Source organism: Pelodiscus sinensis, chromosome 3, assembly GCF_049634645.1.
Source record: "Pelodiscus sinensis isolate JC-2024 chromosome 3, ASM4963464v1, whole genome shotgun sequence".
Classification (NCBI taxonomy): domain Eukaryota; kingdom Metazoa; phylum Chordata; order Testudines; family Trionychidae; genus Pelodiscus; species Pelodiscus sinensis.
Genome location: NC_134713.1, coordinates 179636590 through 179662879, shown reverse-complemented (window position 1 = coordinate 179662879; position 26290 = coordinate 179636590). Strand labels below are relative to the sequence as shown.

The following is a 26290-nucleotide window of genomic DNA, read 5'->3' as shown; positions in this document are numbered from 1 at the left end:
TTCTGCAACAATGCAGGAAAGGGGAGTATATGCAAAGGGGAGCCTGATACTTCTTTTTAAACTCATCATGCGACATACATAATACACAACAAGGCCTTTCCACCAAAATTACAGTCCCTTGTCTTGTCCATAGATTGTAAAGTAGTCAGGGCCAGGATCAGGTCTTACTCTGCGTAAGTGCTGTATGTCTGGCGTTATATCGATCTGCAAACATTTATACACGCTTAACTTTATGCATGTGGACATCCTACTCACATTTGCAAGATCAGATTCTAAATGGTTAGTACTAATTAACAATTAATTAATTATTCTCACTAGACACTGATGCTAACCTCTTGCTGGTAGCTGGACTCCCAACAACATGAGTTAAGAGCATAACATCAGCTTTAAATTGGCCTATCCCTTTCTTTCAATGACTGGTGTCATACAAATTGAATGCTATTACATTTATTTATTGATTGATTTGCCAATGAATTCCACCCCCCTCCTCGCTTTCTTCAAACACATAGTTTTCAAATTTGTGTTTGTAAATTGCATGTGATTTTGGTGCTCGTCAAAGAGAGTGATTAATAGTATGGGCAAGAGCCAAGCCTACGGAGAACAGGCACTGTACAAAGCTTTCCCACACAGCTCTGTGCCAATACCCTTCAGTTTTGACCTGTAATACGCTGCTATCCCAGACCTGGGCCTCTCTTGAGCAAAGACTGCTAATTGTACTGAAGTGTATGCTGGTTGTGTGATCTGGACAAATGTCCACTGGGGACTCCGCTGAGATCACATTGCTTCTATTTTCAGCTCCTATTAATTTATAAAAGACCAAATAGATTTTTGATAATTAAAATAAAACATAAGCTGCTCCTGGGTTGACGTTTTCTCTGCCAAGAATCAACTGAGGTATGAATCCCTGAATAGAGGGCTTTTTAATGGGAACAAATTACAGGCTCTATGGAGATAAATAGCCTCACTCCAGTTATCTAGCCATGTAAGTCTTAACTATTTAGATATTGGAGTTTATTATTAGCTCCTTAATATTATTTTACTGTTACCTGTGATTTCAATTATATTTTTCCACTAACTAGTATAAGGCCTTCCTCCCTCATCCCTTTCAGCTTCAGATTTTCAGAAGCTCCAGAATAAATTTCTAATGTTGGCCTAATTGTTCTTGCAATTTTTCTGTCCTTTTTCTCAAAAATTGGCCATGTCCAGGACTATTTATTTGTGTGTGTGTGCGTGTGCATGCACATGTGTGTGTGTGTATAGGAGAAGTAAGGTAGGGGACAGGAGAGGAAATGGTGACTTTAGAGACCTGAAAATTACCTCCCTATGTTATTCCCAATTCAGCAGTCCATGTCTATTTAGCAAATCACTTAAGCACATGTTTTTGACTAATTTGAAACATGCTTTGCTGAACAAGGAAGAATACTCCGCACACACTTACATGCTTTGCTGGACTGGAGCATGGATCCTTCCACATTCAGTTCCTCATTGGCCTTGCTTCCCTGCTGGCTAAGAACACTCCAGTGCTATGAATGAAAAGAACAACATGAGGCTCTGTCTTCATGCCAGGGGCTGAGCAAACTGACCTGGCTGGGTAGGTGGAGGTGTTTCCAGAATATCCAGTAAGGTGAGTACTTGTTGGCACCCTCTGTGGCTAGGCTATAAGGGTATTTAAGTAACAAAGCCTCATAGGCTACAGTTAGACTACAAACCTCTTTTGAAAGAATCTTTCAAAAAAGCCTCTTTTGAAAGAAAGCATCTAGACTGCAACCACTTCTTTCAAAAAAGCAAGCTGCGTTTTCGAAAGACACACCCAGGCAGTCTGGATGCTTTCTTTCAAAAAAGCCTTGTTTGCATTCAAGAATGCCTTTTTTCAAAAGACCGTTCTTCCTTGTAAAATGAGGCTTACCGCGGTTGAAAAAACTGCCACGTTCTTTCCATTTAATTTTGAAAGAACGCGGTGGCAGTCTAGATGCAGAGGACACTCATAAATTTGTTACACAGAAGCATATAAGCCATTTTTAATGCCATCTCTGGATGTGCTTCTTCCCATTAGCGTATAGTACCTCCTGGAATGTTGTTACTGGGCTGCAAACACTGATTTGCTTGTCTTGGAGTTTCAGCCCAGATGGAAAATATTTTGATGTTGAAGCTTCTGGGGCCTGATCATGTCACCTCACTTCTTTAGTGCCCTCAGCAGCTTGAAATGCTGTTTGACAGCAGGATTGGCAATGCCCACTCTATCTACCTCTGGAAGAGGCACTGCTCAATTAGCCTACTTAGCACTGGTATTACAATTGACAGGTACCCCCCTTCTTTTTCTGTTATAAACTATGAGGGTCCCCCCCCCCTACTCTGCTCAGCTGAGGAAGTGGCTTTGGCCCACAAAAGCTCATGATACTATGTATGTGTATTTGTTAGTCTCTAAGGTGCCACAGGACTACTCATTGTTGGTGTATAGTTGGAGCTGCTTCCAGAAGAATAGGTTGGTGTTAGAGATTTCATGGAATGGGAAGTAAACTAGAACGTGAAGGGATACTGGAAGCCCATTAAGAGGTAAAAGGACAGTACTAAAGAGGAGGGGCATGATACCTCAGCTGGGCAGTCTGATACCTCAGCTAGGCAATCGTAGCATTTTAGCCATGATATGTTTGATACCTGGTAGTGTATTAAGATGCCCCAATCTTGTCCCAGTGTAGCATCAGGCAAGGGAAAGTGCAGCTTCAATGGTTCTATCACTTCAAATGCCCAAGTAATTTTAGGAGATGGTTATATATGGTTTTAACGAACATGCAACACCTTTACTGAAAGTAAAATACCTTATTCTATGCAGAGGTCTTTCAAGGCTCAGTAGGATAACTCTGCTGAAACATCTGAAATAGATGACAAAGGGCCTCATCCTGAAAGAAATCAGAAAGCCTACTCTACAGACACGCACAAATCCCACCACGCTGGGGGGAAAGGACACCAAGCACAGGCAGGAATTGAAGCAATTAATCCTTTACTTAAAGAATAATAAGCAGCCAGATTTTACACACTGAAAGTGGGAACAAGGTAAAAGGGGTTAAAAACTAAAAAGCAAGGACAGCAGACACCAATTAACACAATGCTAATTGACAATTTCCCCAAGCCTCCATGAAACATGCCAGACCTATTTCCCCAATTACTAATTAAATCAAACTGCACACACAATACTAATTTCCCCAACTTAGGGAGCTCAGTAGACAAATAAAATGTGGAACTAACTTAAACATGTCGTCAAAGTGCAGGGGAAAATAGTGAATTAAATTTTAACAAGAATAAACTTTTGCACTGGATGAATATGTTAAATGTCTGGCTTGTTAAAAGAAAGCTTGAGAGACCTCAGCAGTCCAGTTCCACTTCCAATTACACACACTCAGGTCATAATCACAAACTAATACACAACAGTCTCCTATAATGCATGCTCTCTCCCTCTGGGGAAGCAACCACCACCCACCATGGAAGCAATGTATAAATTATGCTGTTTAAAAATTATAAAACACCATCTTAATTGCAATGAAAAACAAAGGAAGAACTTTTCTTTATAACAGTCCCCATGGTCTTTCAGCCAGTGTCTGGCTCTGAAAAATAGAAAGCAGCCACTTAATCACACAGCTCTGAGCAGAGGCAGCCCACACCGGCTGGCTCTCAGATTTCTTGCAGCCTCCCCCATGTCCTCCCCTCTTTCACTAACCCTCTGGCCTTCTTTCTTCCTCTTCTCCTATAGGTGTATACTCCAGCCCTTTTTATCACAGTTTCAACTGTGCTCCATTCAAGAGCTGACATAACCCTTTGGGGTAGCCAAGCAATGGAGCCAGAGTCTAATCTAAGGAATGCTTGTGTAAACAGAATTACTCTGGATTTATACCAATGTAATTGAGATCAGAATCTAGAACACCAGTCATCATCTACTGAAACCTAGGGCTTTAGCCAGTCGCAACACTCTGATTTAACATGATGCACTCTGTTGGATGTGTGAAATTATATACATCCTGGTTAAAAATATTGTACAAGGCTTGCTTTCTCTGCTTCTGATTACCAAGAACATTTTCCTCAAAAACAATCAGAAAAAGGGCGCTGTATTTTATATTCAATAAAATAGAGATAAAAACCAGACAACTTGCATCGTCTGGTCAAAGTGTGTGCTCAGTGATATAATTTCTGGCCAGAAATGGGGGACGAAGGGGGAAATGTGAACACGGTAAAATATTTTATACTGTAAGATATGCCCATTTCTAAGCTGAGGCTCACAGATACAATTAAAGACAGGTAAGCTACTTTGCATTAAACATTTTCAAGGCTTACCTTTTGACTGACGCAGGAGATGCTTTATCACTAAGGAGGCTGCTTATCTGTCCTTGTTCTCACTCAGGACAAAGGCAGGCCTGGGGAGTTCATTGTTGCAGGCTGATCAAGGCAACTCTGTAAAAGAGGAGGACAACTCAAAGTCTTCTAGTTCACTGTGATTTATCATAATCACTGACCCCTCCCCCAATGTGAAATAAGAATGAAATAGCAATGGGATAGGTTAATGCTGATAATTAAAGAGAGTTTAAATGTGAGACTGAACTATGCATGTGGGTGGCTGGAATGGTTGTTTGATGTGAAAGTCAATGAGTGAATTATTCAAAGAGAGTGATTTTCAAATGATAATTTTAGATTTTGCATAACTGATTTTGATTTATTTTAGCAGCACCCAGTAGACAAGAAGTTATCAGCACTTTAATTATATGCTTCTCTTTTCCAGGGATACACATATATGGCCATTAAAAATTCCCTTCAGACCCAGATTTAGGGTGAACAGAGTCAGTTCATAAGCATTTTGTGTCCCACTCTCATTTCAAAAGTGCACACAGTTTGGATTGGCTTTTCAGATTCTGCTGGGGATGAACGTTAAAGAAAGAAGGGTATGTCTACACTAGCCCCCTAGTTCGAACTAGGGAGGCTAATGTAGGCATTCGAAGTTGCAAATGAAGCCCGGGATTTAAATATCCCGGGCTTCATTTGCATCTTCCCGGGCGCCGCCATTTTTAAACCCCCTTAGTCCGAACTCCGTGCCCGCGGCTACACGTGGCACGGAGTAGGTAGTTCGAATTAGGATTTCTAATTCAAACTCCCGGTACACCTCATTCCATGAGGATTAACGGTAGTTCGAATTAGAAATCCTAATTCGAACTACCTACTCTGTGCTGTGTGTAGCTGCAGGCACGGAGTTCGGACTAAGGGGGTTTAAAAATGGCGGCGCCCGGGAAGATGCAAATGAAGCCCGGGATATTTAAATGCTGGGCTTCATTTGCAACTTCGAATGCCTACATTAGCCTCCCTAGTTCGAACTAGGGGGCTACTGTAGACATACCCAAAGAGAACTGTAGCCATCACTTGTTGGTGCTCATATGTAAACAAAAAAAGTTTTGATTTCAAACAAAATATCTTTGCAAGAAATTAATCTATCACATGGTCTTTAGGGTAAATATATTTCTGGATACATTAAACTACTTAGGAACACTTGCTTATTGTGATGTTACCCTGTGTGTGAGATTCTTGGCAATTCACTTGACTCCCCTGTGAAAATATCTTAAGAACTTGGTAGCATTCTTTCTTTATTGCCAATTTTTCCCAGTCTTTTCTGTGAATGATTTCACTGCATTCATATGATTATTTGTATAATTTACAAACCCATTTTTTTCTCACAGAGTTGTTACACAGAAGCACATAAACCATTATATATATATATATATATATATATATATAAAGAAACACAGGTGTCCCTTGAAAGTAGGGTGAATGAGGACTTCAAATCAATATCGCTATATACTACATAATGCAATAGTGCAAGCAATAACAAGAGTAAAGGGTAAAGAATCAGGGACAAATTCAGTTACACCGATGTGAATCTGTAACAACTACATAAATACAGGGTCTGTCCCAAAGCCCATTGTAGTCAATGGGCCTATAACTCCTCCCACTTCCAGGATATTGGAGGATTGGGCCAAAAGAAATCTGATTAGGTTCAATAAAGACAAGTGCAGAGTCCTGAACTTGGGATGGAAGAATCCCAAGCACTGCTACAAGCTGGGGATTGACTGGCTAAGCAGCAGTTCTGCAGAAAAGGACTTGGGGATTACAGTGGATGAGAATCTGAATATGAGTCAACAGTGTACCCTTGAAGCCAAGAAGGCTAATGGCATATTAGGGTGCATTTGTAGGAGCATTGCCAGCAGATCTAGGGTGATTATTCCCATTTATTCGGCACTGGTGAGTCCACATCTGGAGTATTACATCCAATTCTGGGCACCCTCATTACAGAAAGGATGTGGAGTCATTGGAGAGGGTCCAATGGAGGGGAACAAAAATTATTAGGGGGCTGGAGCACATGACTTTTGAGGAGAAGCAGTGGTCTCAAGTTGCAGTGGGGAAGGTCTAGATTGGATATTAGGAAAAACTATTTCACTTGGTGGGTGGTGAAGCACTGGAATGGGTTATGTAGGGAGGTCATGGAATCTTCATCCCTAGAGTTTTTTAAATCCTGGCTTGACAAAGCCCTGGCTGGTAGGATTTAGTTGGGGTTGGTCCTGCTTTTAGCAGGGGATTGGATTCAATGACCTCCTGAGGTCTCTTTTAACTCTCTGATTCCATGATTCTATAATATTGGTTTGAATGCAGACCAGGTCTTTCATGAACATTGCTACCAGCTGATAGAGATTTCAAGGCATATATACTGCATGGGAGATGAATTGGTATTCTTTCCTCTGTGCAGATTGGGCCCACTCCTACATATACATAAATCATTTCATATATGGTACCATTTAGTGCTTTTGTTGGCAGTCTCATTAAAAAATCCAAAGAACAAATGCTAATTGTAACACAATGGTCCACACAAAACAGAGTGAAGGTGGGAGAAACTTGCACCAGTGCAGACTACAAAGTTGGGTCAACATGTTACGTCAATGTAAAGCCATGACAATTCGTGTTTTTGTTCATGCACATGCACACTTGGTTCCTTGCATTGACGCAGTGCTGATGCCATGGGTAGGTACTCCCGCCTGCCACTTGGCATTTTGGAAATTTTTGGCAATGGATGGTGGAACAGAAAAGAGTTGTGCAACAGTGACTGGGAGCAAAAGGTCAAGTCACCATCATGCGACTTTCCCTAATGCCATCCATATCCCATAACTTTCATATCTTTTTAAAAAATCACACAAATCTGTATGGCACTTCAGGCTGTTTGCCATCTTTGAAAGAGGCCTGGTGCTTGCAGGGCTCCGCTCTCTTGTCACAAATCTTGCAAACACTCAAAAGATTCTCCTTTATTTGCAGAGCTGTAGGAAGAACCAGAGAAATGGAGGACAGATTGCTTAGGGATAGTATGAGAAAAACAATTGAAAGTAGTTGATAGTGTTCATAAAGTAGATGCAAATGGTGAGCGCTGCTTCTGGGCCCAAGAAATAAGCACTGAGTGGTGGGGGGTCACACCATAAGGTCATTTTGGGACAGTGAGGAGGGACTGCAGAAATTTTGGATGCAAAAGACCACATTCCTGGATCTGTGTGCTAAGATCACTCCAACACATGAACACCAGCATGAGAACTGCACCGACAGCTGAGAAGCAAATGGTAGTTGATCTGTGGAAACTTGCTGTGCCAGATTGCTACTGGTCAATGGGAAATCATTCTGAAGCTGGCAAATCCACAGTGATGGTGGTTGTACAAGTGTGTGGGGCCACAAATGGACTCCTGCAATGCAAGATTCTGATTCGTGGCAGTGAGCAGGACCCGGTGGATGCATTTGCAGGAACAGAGTTCCTGAACGGCCGTGAAGTGATAGATGGCACCCTTTGCTATTTTGGCACTAGCCGCCCTTGCCACAGAGTAGATCAATAGAAAAGGCTTACACAATGCCAGCATTGGTGGATCATTGGGGTCGCTGCCACAGATAAATTAGGCAGATGTATTCTACTAACAGTCACGATGAAAAGTGAAAGAAAGATTTCAGAACTCCTTTTACTTGTTCCTATAAACATTTAAAATCAGATACGGTCATTTGACACTTCACCTTTGGTGTGCCTCTGCGCAGCACTGCTCTCCAGTTCCAGCCACAGTGAGTTGTGGCTGGCCAGAGGCAAATAAAAAGGGGGGAGGGGAGCAGGTGAAAATGAAAGGGGAATTGTATGGTTGCATGAAACAATAACATTTTGGCCCCTAATTCCATGGGTATGAGTATTGGTGGAGGTTTTAGCTGATACCTCATTCCTGAGGGTTACAGGCACTGAGAGCAGAGCTGCTGCTGGCGTTCCAAAGCCTCTTGAGCCCCCAGTGCTTCTAGCCTGTTTATTGCAACGCTGCCTCAGAGTGAGAACATGCCATACCTTGGAAGAACAACTGAGGCTGCCATCTCTAGAAACTTTCAGGAGAGGATTACAGCGTACCTCCATGAAAGTTCCATCAAGGTCTCTCAGGTAGATACATGGGACATCCCTATGTACATAAACAAATTGTTCCAAATGGCCTCTCCTGCCTTACCCTACAGAGAAATGAAAAGCAGATAACGTCTCCCTGTGTGCTGTGCCTCTACCTCTTCTTGTGTGAGGAAACGTGAAAAGTTGATAGGGATTCCTGCTGATTTGGGGTGGCACTGGGCATCAACTTTACTTATCAGTATTTTAAGGAAAAAATGCATTCACCCCTTAACCCAAGGTTCCTTCCTCTTTGTCAGGCTCATATGTGCTTGACTAGTGGAACTGGCTAGACTGCAGTGGAGTCTTGAACTCCTCCTGGCTCACAGCTGATCTACCCCCTCCTCCCAGCCAAGTGCTTCCTTTCCTTTCCTTTCCTTCCTCCACTGTTGGTCTGCAGGGTATGGGTAGGCATTGCATGGCAGTTCAGAGCAGCCCATTGCAAAAGCAGCAGGACTATGGATCACTATTGGATCAATTGCTGGCATCCCTGTGGTACCCCTGCCCCAGTTCCTTCTTTTTCATGTGGCCCTGCTGCTGATCCTTGTCATATCCCTTCACCTAGGCAAGCTGATGGAGGGTAGGGCAAAAGGGGAACCACTAGAGCCTTGAGCAGCACATGCCATAGATTGGGTGGCGCTGCAGGGCTGGTGGTGGTGAGGGGAAGCTAGCCCAAGTCCTGCCCCTTCCACTCAAGGACCCACCCCTTATGGGAGCACGGAGCAACCCCTCGACCTGGCCCAAAGGACCAGCAATTCTGTTGGCCCCCTTCCTTTACCTGTATCTCCCATGCAATCTTTATATTGGCATCCTCATTTCTACAACTATGTGGACCTGAGCCTGCAAAGCATTTTGTCCCCAGAGACCTACAAGATCCAGTCCCAACTTTTCTTCTCCAGGGTGTCGAATGTGTGGAGCCAGCACGGTCAGTTAAACACTTGCTCACATCAAGGGAGAGATGCTAAGTGCACTTGCCAAGCTGGGCACTCAGAAAAAAAAATATGAGAGGACTCTAAAGAAGGGTGTGGTTGTCTTTCTTTCTCCATGATGCCGAGGCAGTGGAGTTCACAATTGTGAACACAGTGGTCATTATCAGGCATTGTGGGTCAGCTGATGGATGACTGGTAGCTGTCAACTTCAGTAGGTCGACCATGCCTCAACATCCTTTGGAGAGGTGTTATTTACTTTGTCATTGTAATAGGGTGATTGTGTCACCTGGAAACAAATTTGCATGTAGACATATGCACCAATAGGTTGACACAAGATTGTTTACGTTGACCTAACTGATGTAGACAAGGCCTAAATGTGTGACAGAAAAATGATTAGTGGTACAGACAATATTGAAAGTATATTAAGGACAGGATTTCCAAAAGTACTATTGTCTTCAAATGCCCATTAACTTCAGTGAGTGCAGGGGCCAGGGCAGCTCTCAATTCTTGAAAATCTCAGTTTTAAAGTACTGTTTATGTACATAAACGAGCCCTCACTTTTCCAAGTCATTTTGACCATACCTACAAAGAAGTAACCTATAAAGCTGGCAAAAAAGAATGTGATTACAGTTAGCACTGGGTGAACTTTCAAACGCTTAGGGAATTTGGTCCTAAGTTCTCAAAGCCTTGGCTATTTGTTTATATGAACCTTATTGGAACCCATTTACCCTGAAAAAATCAGGCTGTAGATTTTCCCGGATGAGACTATCTCATGGGATTCCTAGGTACTTTCTGTTTCAGAACATTCTAGAAATACTGCAAAGACACTCTGGGGTATTTTGGTAATTGTGCTCTTAACAACAAACAGGAACTAGTGGATGGTCTGAGTGACAAATTTAAGATCTGAATGGTCGGTTTTTAGTACAAACTGATGATAGGGATGGATGCTAGTTGTAAAATCCTAATCCAGACAGACGTCCACAAAGTTCAAGGTATGTATTTGGATCTGTGGTTTTGTTTCAGGAACATTTTTACCAAGAAGTAAAATAGAAAACAACTGAAAATAGTTCTGGGCCCTTATTCTTCCACATTTACTCTGCAAATCTGCCAATCCCCTCCCCCCTTCGATTTTAGGCTCAGATTGTAAACCCTTTACACATGCTGGTATTGTTATTCACACAAAGGATCCCATTGAACCCAATGAGGCGATTCATGAGCCCATGAGTAGGGGGTTCACAGTCTTGCCCAATGGGACAATTTGCAGCATGAAATGTTACATGGCACAAGTTAGCTTGGCATTTTTTGAGCCCCGGAAAGTGCTTTGGCTTGGGTTAAGTTTGAAAGATGGGTGAGGGAAGTTCAGGTTGATTTTTATTCCACCCTTACCAACTCATGCACCTGGCCGCTCGAAAGTCCTGAATGCCAACCCCTCTGTTCTGAGTCCTACACTGCAGCCGGCTTGTCCCAAGGGCCGAGAACCGAGGAGGATTTATTGCTGTGTCTGCAGTTTGCATCTCTCTTAGGGGCCTCTCCTACAGTTGGTCTTCATGCCCCAGAGACAGCGTTTCCTCTTCCTCCTTTCTGCTCTGATGGGCAGGTGCCCCTGAACTCCCCTGTGGCTGTAACTGCTCATCACAGACAGCAAAAGGGGAGGAAGAGGCCACACTTCCCCATCCATCCTCACTCACAGCAACAGTCCCTAACTCTGTCCCCCAGGGGAAGGAAAGAAGAGAAAAAAAGAGGGAGAGGGAAGGCAAGAGAGTGGCAGCCACTGCCAGAAAAGAGAAAGAAAGGTTTCAGAAAGCCTGAGGGGGCAAAGAGCTAGAGTGAGCAGAGGACAAAAGGGGTGAGCCATGTGGAGAGGAGTCACAGGATTCCAAAGGGAAAAAAAAGAGGGAAGGGGAGAGACAGGAAAGACTTAGATATGTCTTCATTGAGAATGCTCTGCACCTGGATCTGAGCACTTGGGTTAGCCTAGCTCTGATGGAAGCAGCCCCATCTAGTTACTGCGTCTTCCTCACCAGGGTCGTGCTCCCCCATGAGTTCCAAAGGGCACGCCCCATGCGCCTTTGTGCTGTGCTAAGCCGAGCTTCTGTGCAATTCTTTCCCAGGGAAGGGTGGGAGAACTTCTCTGTCTGTCTTTCCAGGCCCATAGGCGAATTGTGGGGAGGTGTTGGAGGACTCTGTGTGAATTAGGTGCAAAATGAGAGGGGTACTAGCTTGAGCCTAGCCTAGGCTGAAAGTACCATTAAACATGAGTGGGCAGGATGTAGATGTGGAAAAGAGGTGGGAGCAGCTCCCAAGTAAGAGCCCAAGTTAACTCTGCATGAAGACAAGCCCTTAAGGAGAAGATTAAAGGGAAGTGGGTGTGAGTTTCAAGGTCTATTGAAGAGGAGACCGTCCTTCCCCATACCACTGGAGACAGCCACAGGGTATGTCTACACTACAGCGCTAATTCGAACTAACTTAGTTCGAATTAGTTAATTCGAACTAAGCTAATTCGAACTAACGCGTCTAGAACTAAAAACTAGTTTGAATTAGCGTTTTGCTAATTCGAACTAGCGCGTCCACACTGATTGGACGCAGGGGGGCATTTAAGGGCAGCTGAAACCGGTTCTGGCAGGGCATCAGGTCAGTAGTTGCTTTGTGTGGCTGCTGTCTGAGGCTATCTGAGGCTCGAGCTTAAAGGGACCCCCCCGGACAGCTGGTTCTCAGCTTTTCCTGCTTGCTTGCCAACCTCGCCGAGGGACAGCAATCTGTGCCTGTCTGTGTCGGTGCTTCCCTTCGGGGACGCCGCCGCAGGTGGCAACATGGAGCCACAGCTCGCCCTGCACCTTCTGGTGCATTTTCTGGACTTGCTGCTGCAAGCCTGCCACCAATGGCTCGAGGCTGCCTGGAACCTCCTGGTGCACATCAGCCCCCTGCCTCTCCGCCTGGCCGCCTTGGGGGCCGTGGAGGAGCTGCGGCAGCGCCCCGGCACCGGCGTGACCCGCCGCGTCTGGCGTCTGGACACCAGCACCGACTGGTGGGACCGCATCGTCCTGGAGCGCTGGGAGGACCGACAGTGGACCCAGAACTTCAGGATGAGGAAGGACACCTTCCTGGAGCTCTGCGAGTGGCTCGCCCCTGCCCCGCGCAGAAGGGACACTCGCATGAGGCCCGCCATCCCCCTCCAGAAGCGGGTGGCCATCGCCCTCTGGAAGCTCTCCACGCCGGACAGCTACCAATCCGTCGGGAACCAGTTCGGCGTGGGGAGATCCACCGTTGGAGCGGTGCTCATGCAGGTATGGCACTCGTCGGCCACCGAGCCGGGGGGAGGAGGGCTGCGAGGAGGGGATAGGCCGCCCCAGGGACAAAGGGGGGGCAGGAGGAGGCGAAAGCGCCCCGCACTGGAGGGGTTGGTCTGTCCCGGCCGTACTACACGCCACCAGGGGGGTTGCTTCTGGGAGAGGGGCGCGGGGCACTGCCAGGGCACGAACGCTCCCAGCCACCCGGGCGCCCCACTGATTGGCGCTTTGCTGTGTCTCTCTCCGCAGGTGGTCAAGGCCATCAACTGGGTGCTGCTCCGCAGGGTGGTCCGCCTCGCCGACCCGGATGCCGTCATCCGGGGGTTCGGCGCTCTCGGCTTCCCCAACTGCGGGGGGGCCATCGATGGGATGCACATCCCCATCCGTGCCCCAGAACACCAGGCGTCCTGGTACATCAACTGCAAGGGGTACTTCTCCATCCTCCTGCAGGCCGTGTGTGACCACCGGGGCCAGTTCACGGACACTAATGTGGGCTGGTCCGGCAAAGCACACGACACCCGGGTGTACCGCAACTCCTCCGTGTGCCAGCGGCTGCAGGCCAGGACCTTCTTCCCCGACCGCCACATCAGGGTTGGGGACGTGGACATGCCCGTGTGCCTGGTGGGAGATGCCACTTACCCACTGCAGCCATGGCTGATGAAGCCCTACACGGGGCACCTCAATCCCTCCTGCCAGGCCTTCAATGCCAGGCTGACCAGGGCCCCCATCGTGGTGGAGGGGGCCTTCGGGCGACTGAAAGCCCGCTTTCAATGCCTCCTCACCCATCTGGACCTGGCCGAGCACAACATCCCTCCCATGGTGGCAGCATGTTGTTTGCTCCACAATTTGTGTGAGCGAAAGGGGGAGGCTTTCCTGCCAGCCTGGATGGCTGAGGCTGACCGCATGGCTGGACACTACGGTCAGCCCCGCACCGCCGCCATCCAGGAAGCCCAGCGGGGGGCCGTCCAGATCCGGGAAGCCCTGCGGGAGAGCTTCCTGGTGGAGGAGGAGGACTGACCTCTCCCTTGCATGCCCCACTGGGGCCTTCTTCCACCCTATTCCCCTTCCCCTTTCCCCTCCCTACCTACTGTAAAATAAAGACACCTGTTTTTCAAACAAAAACGTATGTTTATTTCACATAACTGGGGTGGGGGAAGGGAGGAATGAGATGGGAGGGGGAAACCTGGGATGAGGGAGCTGGAAGGGGAGGGAAGGGAGGAAGGGAAAGGAAAGCTCAGGTGGCTGCCTCTCCCGTCTCGCCACAGTGCGGGTCCGGGGGCGTCGGTGGGAAATGGTTGTGGAGGGGGGGGGCAGGAGGGACGGGGGGTGTGGGGGAAGCAGGAGCAGAAGCAGGAGGGGGAGCAGGGGGAGCAGGGGGAGCAGAGGGAGCAGGAGGAGCAGGAGGAGCAGCAGGGGGAGCAGGAGCAGGAGGGAGAGGAATTGGGAAGCTGTTGAGCAGGCTCTGTAGGTGGCCTCGCAAGGCATGGCCCTGCTCCTCCAGGGCCTCCAAACTCCTCCGGTGCAGCCTCAGGTCCTCCTGGACCCAGTGGTCCTGGGTGCGGAGCTGGTGATCCAGGAACCGGAGGTGCCGCCTCTGGTACTCCTCCTCATTCCTGGCTCTCCTGCTTGCCCGGGCATGGGCAGCTGCTGCAGGCGGGGTGGTGCGCCCTGCAGGCCCAGGTGCTGCTGCTGTGGTGCAACAAGACCAGCAGTCAATTACCCCAGGGGCCCAGGTGTGTGAAACCCAGCTCCCCTCTGCAAGGCCAGGGCCCCTGCAGGATCCCCAGCTGCTGCTCCGTGGTGGGCAAGGCCCAGGCGCATGGTCCCGGGGCTCCCTCTCGCCCCAGCCCCCGTACACATAAGGGGAGCACGATGGTACTCACAGGTGGACGCCTCCCCGGCCTCCCTCGGACGACACAGGCGAGAGGCTCTGTGGGGTGCCTCGGGGGTTCTGGGTCCTGGGCAGGCTGCTGGCAGGCTCCTGGCTCTCGGAGCCTTCCTCCTCCGTCTCCTGGAGAGGTCCCTCTGCTCCGGGGTCTATCACGGACCAGGGGGCAGGGACGGCATGAGCCCCCAGGAGGCGGTCCAGGGCGTGGAAGTGGGGGCAGGCCTCCGGGTCGGCCCCTGGCAGGCAGGCCCGGGAGTAGGACTGCCGCAGATCTTTGATCTTGCAGCGCACCTGCTCCCAGCTGCACTGGTGGCTCCTGGCGGCCAGGCTGTCAGCCATGCAGCTGTAGACGGCCACGTTCCTGTGGCTAGTGCGGAGATCGTGGACATTGGAGGTTTCCCCCCAAACCTTGATGAGGTCCACAATCTCCGCACTTGACCAAGCGGGCGCCCACCTTTTGCGTCCCCGGGCAGGCTCCTGGGAGCCGCCAGGCTGGTCCTGGGGAGCAGTGGAGGGCTGGGTGTCCTCGGGTGGCTAGCTCATGGTGTGGCAGGTGCAGGGTGTGCTGCCACGGGTGCTGGCAGCCTTGCAACTGCCCCAAACTGTGTAGCCAGCCCGTGGCCCTTTAAGTGCTCCGGGGCCGGGAAGGGGGCATACGAGTTTCCTTGGTGTTGGCCAGAGTGGCCACCAGGGAAACCTGGGAAGGGCTAGCCTCCTACTAGTTCGAATTAAGGGTCTACACAGCCCTTAATTCGAACTAGCTAGTTCAAACTAGGCTTAATCCTCGTAAAATGAGGTTTACCTAGTTCGAACTAAGCGTTCTGTTAGTTCGAATTAAGTTCGAACTAACGGAGCGCTAGTGTAGCGCCTATGAAAGTTAGTTCGAACTAACATCCGTTAGTTCGAACTAACTTTGTAGTGTAGACATACCCACAGAGAGTAGGCATCTTGTTAAGAAAGGGGGGCCACGATGACAGAGGAGTGTATGCTCTCGTAGTACATTTTTACACACAAAGAGGAGCTGCCCAAATGCCCTATCAGTTTTGAGGCTATGAAATTCATACTGGTCCAAATCTGCAGGTATGCTGAGCACCTGCCATTGCCTCTCATTTCACTGGAAGCTGCCAGTATCTTACAGTTGCAGGATTTGGCCTATAAACAAATGGCAATCTGAAATTCACCAAAATGGACACATAAGCTCTCTTATTGTAGGCTCTGGTGCCAACCGTAAACTTCTCCCTAATTGCATTTGGGGAATTGTCCGTTGTGAGTGTTGGCATTGCCATAGTTAAGTGTTCTTGCAGTTTGTAATGTGTTTGCCCAAACCTGCTTCTCTGGTTCCGAAGGCCTTAAAAAAAACATTTAACGATTGATACCATTCCAGTAGTGCTGGCAGGCCCCATCAAGATTGTGTTGGTTTCTGTATATACGTATAATAAGACACAGACCCTGTCCCAATCAGTTTGCGGTCTAAATAGGCAAAACAGAGGCTGAACGAAAAGAAATAATACCCTCATTTCGCAAATGTAGATGAGGTGCAGTGAGATTAAGTGGCGTAAGGTCTCAGAAAAAGTCCTTACGTAGCTGTGAACTGAACTCAGACCTACAGAATACCAGCCTAGCGTCTTAACCACATGATTATCCATCCTTTTCAAGATGTATGTGTAACCCTTCTGCCATGGAGCACCACCAGCAGCCAGGGCCAGGTTCAATATCTGTTCCTCTTTATCCATCCAATACAGAAATGGCTCAAGTCCCCATTCACACAACACCACTGGGCACCTTGGGGAGGCAATGCACAGAGTCAGAGTGTAGAAAAGAAACCTTTAATGAAAAGGGGAGGGAAGTAGTATGGCATTAATTTGAGAAAACACCACAAACAAAATTCATAACCAAATCCATAAGTAACAGTCCCAGCCCAAGTAGGTGGGGCAATGTCCTTTTCCTCTCAGGTTCCTAAGTCCAGCAAAGTAAATGTCCCCTTCACATGCCCAACTATTCTCTGCATCCCACTCACAGTTGCAGTGAGTGGGACATTGGTCAGGGTAGACCCAGTGTTCAGAGGTGCATCTGCTGAGCTCACATCCTTTCCTGAGCGCAGGGGGAGGCATCTTACTCACTCTGTTGGTCACTTGCTATCCACGTGCTTACTGCTCTGTGCCACCACCTTGCTGGCCATTCATCTCACCTCGCTGCCACTGCTCTGCTGGCCACTCATCATACCTTCTGCTGGCTTGTGGTGGATTTGGCTCTGGGCTAAACCTAGTGATTTCAGCTCTTGGCCCAAAGCACAGTCCAGCCACAAGAGTAAATAATAAAAAGATCCCCTATTGAGTCTCCTCTAGTTTTATCATTAGAAGTGTGTGTGTGGGAACAGGAGAGAAATAGATTGAACCAGTCTTGCAGCTCAATCCTGGAGGTCATACAACCTGCTGATTCAGACCCCTGTCTTTCCCCCCCAATTAACTTCATAGAGTTTTGGCAGAGGAAGCCTTGTCCATCCAATGTTCTTTACACTGACAGTTTCTCTCCTTTGAACTGAGTTAAACATAATCTGACTTTTCTGCATTCCTCCAATAACTGCAAGCACTGGTGATCATATCTCACAATTACTGCATTTAATATTAACAGTTTGTGATCCCACAACAGCCAAATTGGTTACAATCGGCAAAATACCTTCTAACAGTTGAATATCTAGCAGGCCTAAGCAAACTGAATGAACTCTATTTAAATAACTACACCCAGGATTTCTTTCCTGTTCCAGCTAGCTATAATGGAAGCTTTGTTCAGACTCTGCTTACATATGTACCTTCCCCTCTTAAAGGGAATGTTATGATTAAAAGCTGGAGAGGACATAGAATGTAGTTGCTCACAAAGTGTAAAAAGAGTGAGAGATGTAAAAAGTACAGTACATAAATAGGCAGAGAGCTTCATTAATGTCTATTGACTTGGCTAAGGTAGCCGCACATGGTATAATTAAGGCTCTCCCTTCGTTGTATGGATGACAACTAATTTTAATAGAGATCTGTAGTTACTAGGGTTGGAAAATAGTGCAGAATGCTTATGGGAACCACTTCAGCCTATCTGTTCACACTGGTTCTTTTTATTGAAGGGTCCTAATGACTTTACAAACTGTACAAGGAGTAAATATTATTATCGTCATTTTATAGTTGAGGGACTGACGCCAGGGAGGTTACGTGATTTATTCAGGGCCACGCAGTGTGCTAGAGACAGAGTGGGGGCTAGAATTCAGTATTCCTGATTCCCAGGCCTGTGATCTAACCATTACCCTCCCCTTCCCCCGAATCATAAAGAAACATAATTACATTACTGCCTTTCATGTCACATTAGTGAAAATGGATACTAGTATGATGCTTATTAATATAATATGATGGGGAATTGCTAATACAATTAGACTTTCACATTTTATTAGTACCAGAGTGAGAATATACGTCGAAGAACAGCTCACTTTAGCAATGCCTGAGAGCAAGGAAGAAACTAGTGCATATTTCTTTATTTATGAAACAGAAAGAAGCCCAAGCACAGTACATGTAAGCACATAGTAATTGGGGCAGATTTTTAATGTTCACTAACAATTTCCAGTGCACAGTTTGTCACCCACAGCTAATAGCAGATTTAAGATATGAGCAGGGATGGGGAGGCAGTTTTTGGTCATTAAGGTGCAGTTATATTCCTTGTAGACTGGGTGCATTACTCTCCCTTTCAAAGGGAACATGATTAGGTGACCAACTGCCATATCTTATCCATGTTACCTAAAAAGTGAAGGGATGAATGAGATATAGAAAGGTGGGAGTGCCACTAACAGTGGTGCAAACTCATCAGAAATGGACTTGTGAGTGTTGAAAGCTTGGTCATTTTACCTCTCTTATCTATAAGGAAAAATTCACACACCCGAAAAAGGCCTGAGGTCTTTTAAGTTAGGTCTGTTTACTTACAGGAGTAACTCGTTCTTCAGTGGGACTACTCCTGTTGGTTATTGTTCTCTAGAGGGACAATTGTGCAATGCAGCACTTATTCATTTCTTATGATGTGGGTCTTAATTAGGATCAAAAGTTTATATGCATGTCACACTCTTTAAAGTATCTAGACAGATCCCCCATATATTTTTGCCCCTTTATTTGCCTCTATATCCACAATGCATTTTCCTATTGTGTTTAAAACCACCAGGCACAAGTTCTGCAGCTTATGTATTGAAATAGTTATCACAGTTCAATCCACTATAACAAACAATACTGATTATATAGCAGGGATATATTTTGTAATTATAATGTGCTTCAAACTTCTTTGACTGACATGCAGCATATTTAAACAGGGATGATCAAAAATTATGTTCACAGCACTGTCCTTGTCTTCATTTCTGTAGCACAAAAGCTTGCCTCAGTGGGTAGCAGAGACCAGTCAGCCTGGCAGCTGTGCCTAGATGGGATTCAGTTTCATAGAAAAATCCTGCTTTTAAATCAAAGGCAAGTCAGTTTGGAGGAAGATGTACCTTGTGGAAATAAATAAAAGAGGGCTCACAGTATCGTCAGCTGGCCGTACTAAATCAATAATGCAAGTGGTCCATCTTGTACACCCATTCAGCTTTTTATTTATTCTGTTGTAAGATGTAAGAACACCTGCCTGGCAGCCCAGTCCAGTAATAAGAGCCCTTGGAGTGAGATGTCCAAGATAGTGAAATAGTCTTGGACTGCACTCCAAGCCCTCTCTGATGCTTCCCTGGCTGTGTGCCTGTGTAAGGCCTGGAGATGTTAATGTCCTATACCTTCAGATCATATCAATTTGCATCCATTATTTTGCCAAGCAGGGACACCTGGACCGAATGCTCTGTTTTCGTTCAATGGCCCCAGCTTATAAAACAAAACCAACAAAGAGCACGTACTTACGTTTTAGTATTCTTCTGGAGCTCCTAATAGGGATTTGAGAGCGCTGAAGCACTGTGAGAACACTCTAGGAAAAAGGATGCATTTTTTAATCATCTTCTTTGTTTACAAAGTGGCAACATTCATTCTTGAATCAAAGCAACAGTCTCCAAGTAGAAAAGTCTTCTGTTTGTTTTAGTCGGCAACCTGCTACTGCCTTAAGTCTCAGTGAAACTTAGCACAAAATAAACTTTCTCTCATCTAAATGATGAAAATGATTTTGTACTCGTGGTGATCATTAGAGATAAGAATATCTTTTGGAAAAGTATTACTGCATTAGGTAGATGAGCCAAAACTAGCTACCCAGCAATAGAAGTGGGAGATTAAATTAGACCAAGACAAACTCTGTCTTCAGTTAACATGCAACCTGTAATATGCAATATGCTGTGTTACAGGTCACATTTCATATGGGATTGCTTAATTAGCTTTGCATTTTAAGTATATTACCACATAAGCTGTAGGCTCTAAAGTACCTAATGGAAGTATTATATAGCCTGCTCTTGCTTTGTAGACAGAATTCAGATCATGTTTATTATTTAAGACAAACATGTGAATTCCAAGTTGCTGAACTTTTGATCAGACATTGTTTTTCTAAAGAGAGACTTTTTGTCTTATTCCAGGGCTTTCTGCCTCTGAAATATTATCTATCATAAAAATGATCATAGGACTTGAGTCTACTACATCAGTCAGCTGCAGTTTTTAAATACATTGGGTAGGTTGATGATGTTGTCTTTTTTAAACTAAGGAAGAACTTGGTGCATTGAAAAAAAAATAGTTATTCCTCCCCGAGTAAGGCATTGAGAAACAGCACCAAATATTGATGTAAAGTTGGACAGAACAGAAGTCTCTTCTGGTTGAATATTTCAATTGGAAATACTTTAAGCAAAAAAAAAAAAAAAATGAAATTCATTAGGTAACCTAGAGTTAAGAAATGTATTAGATGATATATTACTATCCTGTGTTAATAGTTGTTATTATAAAAATAATTACATATGGGGTTTACATTTATATCAGATTCCACTAATAAGTATAAAAAAATCACCTACAATCACTTATTCACCCCATATATATATATATATATATACACACACACACACACACACACACACACACACACACACACAGAGTTTGGTGTATAATACTTTGTACACATAAAACGTATTTTATCTGAGGACTACAAAGAACTTCACAAATATTAATTAACTGCCAAAACACTCCTGTGAAACTGTAAGTATTCTTGTCATCTGTATTTTACAGAGGGGAAATTGAGGCATAAATGAAGACAAGTCCACAGAAAGGGGGAATGATCAATGAGGGTATGTCTACACTACCACCCTAGTTCGAACTAGGGTGGTTAATGTAGTCATACGAACTTGCAAATGAAGCCCGGGATTTGAATATCCCGGGCTTCATTTGCATGTTGCCGGGCGCCACCATTTTTAATGGTCCGCTAGTGCGGACTCCGTGCCCGCGGCTACACGCGGCATGAACTAGGTAGTTCGGAATAGGAAGCCTAGTCCGAACTACCTAGTTCGTGCCGCGTGTAGCCGCGGGCACGGAGTCCGCACTAGTGGACATTTAAAAATGGCGTCGGCCGGCAACGTGCAAATGAAGCCCAGGAAATTCATATCCCAGGCTTCATTTGCAAGTTCGTATGACTACATTAACCACCCTAGTTCGAACTAGGGTGGTAGTGTAGACATACCCTGAGTGATCTAAGGTCAAATAGGTAAATGAATGACAAAAGCTAGGAATAGAATCCAAGGGCCCAATGACTGAATCTGTTGTGATTACGCAGTTCACACTGAAGTCAATGGAATTTGTGTGTGTACAATCTATGGCATACCAGGGCTTTTGGTTCCCAGTCCTGCACTCCAAACCACTATGCTGCTTACCTTATTCTGCAGTAATATACAAACACAGCCTATAAAGGGGTTAGGAAATCTAGTCCCAGTGAATTTAATTGGGATTTGAAAGCCTAAAACCATTTGGCTCCTATCTCAGACATTATGATCAAAGAAATATATCAAAGGTGGTAGAAAGTGTCAAGTCTAATGAGTAAAATATTATTTTTGGTGTGCCTAATGTTCTATTGTGTATTGCTCTTGCTTATGACTCAACCTTTTAAAATAAATAGAATATTTATATCTGCTATTTCCTTAAACTTCCAGGTCTAACTATGAAAAGAAAATGATCTCTAAGTAGTTCAATGTGTGGACCTTTTATAAATCAAACTATGAAAATAAGTGTGGTGAAACAACGATCATATGAATGTTTGCAGCCCATTTTTAAAATGTAAACCATTCTTCCTCGATCATTTAAAATGAACTACAAATGTGCATGATGAAGGATGGATACATAGAATGAACAAATACTATTGTTTTGTAAATTTTGTTATTCTATATCAGTTATGCTATATAATATCTTCTCACTCAACTCTATCATCTCATTATTTCTCCTCTTGATGCCATCTTTCATGACCTTATACATGCTTTCAGCATGTTGGTCCTTGCTTAAGCAGGCTGCTGGTCTTGTTACGTTCTTTCATGTGGCTAAACACAAAGTAACAGCTTCAACTGAAAGGTTCCCTTGGCTGTCTACCTGATTCCTCAATAGGGAGATATGGAAACAACTCAAGCACAAAACAACATCTTTCCCCGACTTCGTAGTCAACTTTACTTTGTGTAGCTCTGTAGGCACTGCAAATGGAGAAAGGTATTTTCTACAGAGGGCTTCATCATTTCAGGCGCTGAGCATCCTCAGTTTTAAAGGGACTTAAGGGCACTCAGCACCTCTTGCGACTTATCTACAAGAACTAAATAGAGACAAAATAAAAACCACATATTCCTATTGATTTAGAGTAATAACAATGATTAACATTTCTCATCTTTGAAGTGCTTTACAAATACAGAGTCATTAATTCACACAAGACCTTTATGAAAGAAAGTACTACCCCCCTATTTACACATTGGAGCACGAAAGCAGGGAAAACTATGCAGTTTTTTTTCAAGCCAGAGTGGGATTTGGTATCAGAAGTAGGTTCAGGGAAGAGGGGTTTATGATGTTCTGTGCTCAAACCACTTGGCTACACAGTTTTCTGACCTCACCACAGTATTTTCAGTACTATTAGTAGACGACATGCTTTTGATACTCATGTGATTTTGTAAAGAGGAATGCAGGAAACAGACATTTTGTATGAGACACATTCCTACTTAAAATCTGCAAGATATGGCTCATAAATCCAAAGTTACCCCGCTCAAACTAAGGTACCATTTAAAAGAAACATTTTTGCCATGTGTGGGGATGTGTTAATTCCCTGAAAAGGTTAAGTACAGCTTCTTCATGCACGTGGAGGAGTGTGAACCATGTTTTAACTGTGCTCCTGAACTGTGCTACAGTCTCGGACCTAGGGTTGCCAGATGATTTAACCAAAAATGCCAACACCCCTCACCAAAAAACAAAAAAAACAAACAAACAAAAAAAACCACCGGGGAAAAAATTCTGTTGAGAAAAAGAAGGGGAAGACCAAAGTTGTTGTGTGAAAAAAAAGACCCTGAGAGTTGTTAAGCAAAAAAAACAAACAAACAAAAAAAAACAGCGTAGCCCCTTTAAGAAATGCTTGTGAGGCTTTTTGGCCCGTCTGCCATCTTGTCTCCCTTCTCCGGCTGGACAGCTCCCCTGTGGAACCTGGTAAGCACCTGGGATTTTCGCCTCCTGGCCAGGAAAAAATCAGAAAATATCGGGCATTTTAGGTGTTCAGTATTTTCTGATTTTTTTTTCCAGACAGGAGGCGAAAATACCAAACTGTCCGGGTCAACACTGGACACCTGGCAACCCTACTCGAACCTTATCCGGCCAATAGCAAATTTCAGGAATTTGTTTAATATGTAGGTCATGTCCATCTTGCAGGATTTCCGAACTATGTAGAGGGGCTACCAAATTGTAACTGAGGCCTCCAATAAGAGAAATTGTAGCTAAAACCTAAGAGGATGAAAGATGATAAAAAAAAAGTAATGTCGGCGTAAGCCACCTGGCTTAGTCCTGGGCCCCACCTATGCTCAGGTCCGTAAACAAATGCCTAGTGGTGACCTTCAAGCCCAGCCCTCAAGTACAGGGTAGGGCCGACAGACATATCACTCAAGAGGCTCTAGGTACACTCAGGCCCTGGTGCAGGGCAGAGCAGTCAAACAAACAGTAGTTCACAGTTTAAGTAAGCCCATGACCTGGTACAGGGCAGACAAACAAACAGTAGATCACTGGCAATGGAGGGGGAGACTGCCAGCCAGTGTATGGGGTGGCAAGAGGGATGCAGGCCCTCCCTACTCCATCGTGTACTGGCCCAGGGCCCTAACAGTGGCAGGGATGACTGCCCCTGGGGTCAGCAGGGACCCAGCCCACAGCACACTGACTCACTCAAACTTAATAAGGTCAACCTGACTGTCATTGGCTTCCCCTGGGTCACTTCCAAACTCCCCCTTGGAGTATACCTGGCTCCACCAAGATAGCAGGTTCTCAGGGTCATTGGGGTCTGAAATCTCAGGCAATGTCAGAAGGGTTTCCTCATCAGTCTGGGAGCCTGGTAGTCCAGGCCAGTCCTCGGTCTCTGCCAAGTCCTCAGTGGTCTCCTAGCTCAAGAGCTCCAGGCAGGCCTCTGCTTCCTCCAGAGACTGGGATCTTACTGAGCTCCTGGGCTAGGCTTTTATACTACTTGACCTGCCCTTTGGCTTCTGGGGAGTTAAAGAGGCAGCACCAGGCTCTGCCCACCCGGGCTCAGAGAGGGGCTCCTCCCCCTCTGAGCCACCCCTGTTCACTACAGTCAGAAAGAAAAGTGCAAATAGCAGATACTGGGAATGTTTCCCGGATACCCAGATATTTTGGTAAGGAAAGGATGGATCATAGAATCAGGACCGTAGGACTGGAAGGAAACTTGAGACATAGATGTCAATTCTGTGGGTGCTCCAGACCTGGAGCCCCTATGGAAAAAACTAGTCGGTATTCAGCTTTGCCAATTAGCTCCTCCCTTTCCCGCCCAGTGCCTTCTACCCACCTGTGATCAGCTATTCAGAGATGTGCAATAAGTCCTAAGGATGGGGGAGGGGCAGGGACAGGGGCAGGAAGAGGCAGGGAAGGAGCTGAGTGGGCAGGCATTCATTGAGGTCCGAGCTTGGAGTGGAGCGTGTGGTCGAGCACCACCATGAACTCAGAAAGTCAGTATCTCTGCTTCTAGAGGTCATCTAGTCCAGTCCCCTGCTCTCATAGCAGGACTAAATATTATCTAGACTATTCCTGACAAGTGCTTGTCTAACCTGTTCTTAAAAAGCTTCAGTGATGGAGATTCCACAACCTCCCTTGGCAATTTATTCCATTGCTTAAGCACTCTGACAGGGTGAAATATAAATGCTTTTTTTGCTTCTACAGCATCTTCCTTCTGAGAATAAAAAAAGGCCTTTATATGCATTAATGAAATCTCACACCACCTCTGTAAGGTTATTATTTATAATTTATTTTGCCTTAGCACCTTGAGGCCTTGGCTAGATTGAGACCCTATTATACTAGCCACTATTCACAATCTGGTAAATGATAGTTCTTGCCCCCATGAGCTCACAGTCTGAAGAATAAAAGGTAGGCATGTTGTATTACCCACTCGTAACTGATGGAGAAACGGAAGCTGAGGCCAAAATGTTCAAATTTATTTGCCTTCAAGTTCAGCATTCAAAACCATATTAGGTGCCTAAATAAGCAGCCTGATTTTCAGAGGTTCTGTGCACCTACCCTTTCCACTTACTTGAAAATCCTGGGCAGGAAATTTGTGGTAAAGCCAGAAATAGAGGCCATATTTCAATGCCAACACCTTAGGTAAAGGACCATCTTAAGATCATTGTCATGAAAAATGGAAAAGATGTCTTAGATCATCATCTGCCTCTTTGCAACAAAGGGTTATAATTCCCTATGAGGCTCAAGACATTATACAGATTCTACCATTTATCTTAGCTAAAAATGGTTCTTTCTTTAAAACTTATTTTCGGTGTCTATCTGCAAATGTCCTTGTCTGGCAAAAAGTCTTGTTACATTCCTTGGCTTTTCCTTTTATTTCTCTAAGGGTCTGATTCTGGCCAACTGAAAATCATGTTGGCTTTCTAAATAAATTCTTCATTTTTACGTAACTTACCCAAAGTGGGGCAGAGCCAGCAGCATGGCATTTTCACACTGCTGTCCACACAATTTAAGCAGTGTTTTATCACAGAGGGCAAGTCCCAGAACAGAGCATAAATAAATAGATGATTTTAGAGTACTGTAGATCTTTGAACAAAATGCAAGAAAGGCCCCTTGTTTTGAAAGAGTAGCATGAGCTTCAGCAACAATGAGTCTTGAAGTCTGATGAAAAGCTCAGATGCTTTGAGGCTGTGTTTGTTGGGTGAACTTTATTTATATTTGGCACAAATGCTTTCATGTGTGATGCCAGCAACTGCCAGGGTACATGGACATAGCTGAATAAAGCTTATCTGGGTTGATACAGGGAAATATTGAATCAGTCTGAAAACTGCCATATTCAATCCATGTTTAGCTTTCTAAGTTAGCCTCGTTTCTACAAGAAAAACCTCTTTTAAAAAGCAGAAGGACCCTACACAGATTGTAAATACAGATGGCACCCTTGCTACTTTTTCCACAGTTATGGAAAACTGCAAATCAGATTCCCAAACTGTTTAGTGTCTTTCTAATCTCAAAGGGTTTTTTTTTCTCTGAGAATGCCCTAGCTTTAGGACATTCATCACTAC

General features: G+C 45.3%; 1 long non-coding RNA gene across 2 annotated transcripts; it reads right to left on the bottom strand.

Annotated features, from left to right (window-relative positions):
• Positions 1–24132, bottom strand: LOC142828066 (uncharacterized). 2 transcript variants are annotated; one of them, XR_012903001.1, is made up of 6 exons: positions 24002–24132; positions 19479–19542; positions 4324–4440; positions 2817–2897; positions 1439–1523; positions 1–204 (listed from the first exon to the last, which is right to left on the bottom strand). It is a non-coding gene; the product is annotated as an uncharacterized LOC142828066 (long non-coding RNA). The 2 variants fall into 2 exon arrangements; XR_012903002.1 differs by lacking the exon at positions 24002–24132 and having other exon boundaries at positions 19479–19614.
• Between the last annotated feature and the right edge of the window lie 2158 nt (positions 24133–26290).